The sequence below is a fragment of the Marmota flaviventris genome, chromosome 18 (assembly GCF_047511675.1).
Source record: "Marmota flaviventris isolate mMarFla1 chromosome 18, mMarFla1.hap1, whole genome shotgun sequence".
Classification (NCBI taxonomy): Eukaryota; Metazoa; Chordata; class Mammalia; order Rodentia; family Sciuridae; genus Marmota; species Marmota flaviventris.
The window spans coordinates 6,597,681-6,601,143 of NC_092515.1; the positions used below are offsets into that span (position 1 = coordinate 6,597,681).

At 37.4% G+C, this 3,463-nt stretch overlaps 1 pseudogene; it reads right to left on the reverse strand.

The window, feature by feature from the left end:
* Nucleotides 1-1,335: 1,335 nt before the first annotated feature.
* LOC114079200 (eukaryotic translation initiation factor 5A-2 pseudogene) lies at nt 1,336-2,166 on the reverse strand (annotated as a pseudogene).
* Between the last annotated feature and the right edge of the window lie 1,297 nt (nt 2,167-3,463).

Below are 3,463 nucleotides of genomic sequence, written 5' to 3' on the forward strand. Positions count from 1 at the left end.
GCGTGCGGCCCGGGTTCGATCCTCAGCACCACATACAAACAAAGATGTTGTATCTGCCGAAAACTAAAAAATAAATATTAAAAAAAAATAAAAAAAAAAGAATTCTCAGTTTTAGTCTAATATTTTTTTTTCTTAAATATTTATTTTTTAGTTGTGGTTGAACACAATATCTTTATTTTATTTATTTATGTGGTGCTGAGGATCAAACCCAGGGCCTCGCTTGTGGCTACTGCTGAGCTACAACCCCAGTCCAAGTCTAATATTTTAAGGTAAAAAAATACTTTAAAATGGTTGAAAAGGAACAATTACTGGTAAATACCAACACTTAATTCAACATGGTTGCAAAAAAAGCACTGCACAGTGTCCTGTAAAGCAGGTCAGTCCTTTCAATGCCAGGGAGTCATGGGGAACAAAAGTTAAAAGCAAAAATACAACTAAAAAGCTGCTTCCTGGGCTGGGGCTGTAGCTCAGTGGTAGAGCACTTGCCTCGCAGGTGTGAGGCACTGGGTTCGATCCTCAGCACCATATAAAAATAAATAAAGACATTGTGACCATCTATAACTAAAAAATTTCTTTAAAAAAGTTGCTTCCTAATTTTTATGCTGATTACAAAGGTCTCAAGTCAAAACCTAGAGTTTACCAACCTCCTTTGCCACTATCCTTTTTGTCATCTTTACAGTGTGACTTGTTTATTTTCACCCAACAGCTCAGTGTCCCTCTGTCAATGACAAGCAAGTACTAAAACCACCATCTAAGGCTTACGTCTGCCAACAGTGTGGCAAAGAATGGTATGACCAAAGTAATGTATATCATTTCACACAACCACCAAGATAACTGATACTCTTTGATAACATGATTTTTGTTTAAAGATTTGTTTGCCACACACAGACTGAAACTAACAATTTGAATCCATAATCTACGTATTCTATGACATTAAGTCTGAAATTAATGCAGAGCAATTTAACTTAAATGTGGTACTTCAGTACTACCAAATGCTATATTATCTTTTTTAAAACCCTAGTTCAATAATCATTTTATTAAAATTAAGGAATGATTTGCTCAGACAAATCACATTTGCTGAAGCTTCATGTTTCTTGCACCCACATAATAAAACTGTAGGAATGTTATAGGAAAGACACAAAATTTTTAAAAATTTTATATATTGATTTTTTTGAGTTGCTGACTACTTGCAGAATGAACCAGCACAACTTCAAAACAGTTAAAAAAAAATGAGGTTGCTTATGAATGTCATACCTTTGGTGACAACTTAGAACCAAACTTTAGATCTGCAATTGATCCAGATCCAAACTGTTGGCTCGTGCCTCATGTCCCCATTTATTTGCAGTGCTTTATGGCTTCAGCATATTCTTCACTCCTTGCACACATAACAGACACCAGTACATCTTCACCTGCATTGTACTTTCTATTTCTTTGCCTACCTTATTTTCTGGCAGTTTAAGATCCTCACGAACTTAACCAGTTTCTGTTGTTAGGGAAAGGTAACCATCCTGAATGCACATCAGTTGATAATCATTTCTCTTAATATTTGGAACATCCATCTTATGAGTAGAAAGGCACATATCTTCATATTTTTTGCCTATGAAAATATCAGTTCCAACAAGGTATACCTTGGAATGACCATGCTTTCCAGTTTTAGAAGTTGACATCTCTACTGTTTTCGCTTAGTTGTCCTTCGAGTACCACAAAACTGTTTTTGAGCAGTGCTGAGCACTGCATAGGATAAGTGCTGGAATCCCCAGCATCTCTGGTAGTGAAATCAGTTTCGTCTGCTATTGTGGGCTGGGGAATGCTAGTTTTTCTGAGAAAGCTTTCAGCAGGTGTAGAGAACCTATCATTTGTGTATCCTCACCAGTTCCCTGCAGCTGCTATATATATATATATATATATATATATATATATATATATATATTTAGTATTAAAGTAATATGCTTTTTTTGTAGACAGGTTACAACTATCTAAAAGAGAGAAGGATATAAACTTTCCAACAGTCCTTTCCCTTCTATATGTTCATGCATTTTTCTGTCAGTCTTTTCTTTTATTGCATACTTACATATAGTAGAGATAAATTAAAGACATATCATTGAATTTGTAAACATTTCCTGAGCTACCAAGAACTCTTTGGAAATAGTGTGTCTTACAGTTCATTGTCCATGTGACCAGATGTGCCAGTGCTGACTTGAGGCCTACCTGCAACCTCTGATTTTGTATAGTATGCTCATTCCCTTTAAAATAAAGCTCCACTTCCCTCCCTCTCTTTCTCTCTTTTACAGCCATTTTTTTTTTCTTTTCTTTTCCAGCTCAATTCTTGCCCATTGTCTTGTAGACTTTTGAAGCCAGCCAAAGGTCAGAGTGGCGGGAGCATAGCAAGCAGAGATGAGAGTGGCCCCAGTTTTGAGGTAAGTACCATCTTCTGTCTGGGTGTAGAGCAGGAAGCAGAGATGGACACTGGATACATTCAGTAGATAATAACATCAAAAATCAGGAGCTAAAGAAAGGCTAGGAAGAAAAATGAACAGAGGTAAGACGGAAAGAGTGGTGAGTAGGTAGCTGCTATTTGAAATAGACAGGGAAGGCATCTCTGGTGAGGTAATATTTGAGCAGAGACCTGAGTACTTTACAGATGAGAAAGTTCATAGAGGTAAGACAACTTTCCTAAAGAATAAAGAAGATTAGGATTAAATTAGATTCTTTGATTCAAAAGTCTAACTTAAATGGTACCTCCTTCTGTAGGGAATGTATCTCAGTCTCAGAAATCCTTTGAGTGTGATTCCTACCCTTGTTTCTTTTTCTTTTTCTTTCTTTTTTTTTTTTTTTAGAGAGAGAGAGAGAGAGAGATCAGTTTCGGTGGACACATCATCTTTATTTTATTTTTATGTGATGCTGAGGATTGAACCCCAGCGCCCCGCGTATGCCAGGCGAGCACGTTACTGCTTGAGCCACATCCCCAGCCCCTCTACCCCTGTTTCTTGCATTAAGACATTTCTAAGAAGTAAAACTTGCTGGGTGCGGTGGGGCATGCCTGTAATCCCATTGGCTCAGGAGGCTGAGGCAGGATTGTGAGTTCAAAGCCGGCCTCAGCAATTTAGTGAGGCCCTAAGCAATTCTGTAGACCCTATCTCTAAATAAAATATTTAAAAAAGGCTGGGGATGTGGCTCAGTGGCTAAGCGTCCCTGGATTCAGTCTCTGGTACTTTAAAAAAAAAATATAGAACTTATGTAAAAGGGATATGAGTTTGTGTGTATGCATATGCACTTTGAATGTCAGTGGTAGTAGGGATAGAAATGAGGTTTGGTTTAAGGAAGTACTAAGAATTGTCTTGGAACTCAATAAATTCCTAACTATAAAATCTGAAATCTATAGTTTTTGATGGTCTTAAGGTCTACTCAGAAAGGTGAACGTTCTGTTGAAGAAGCTAGAGATGCTCGTGAGACTCTTCCTGGG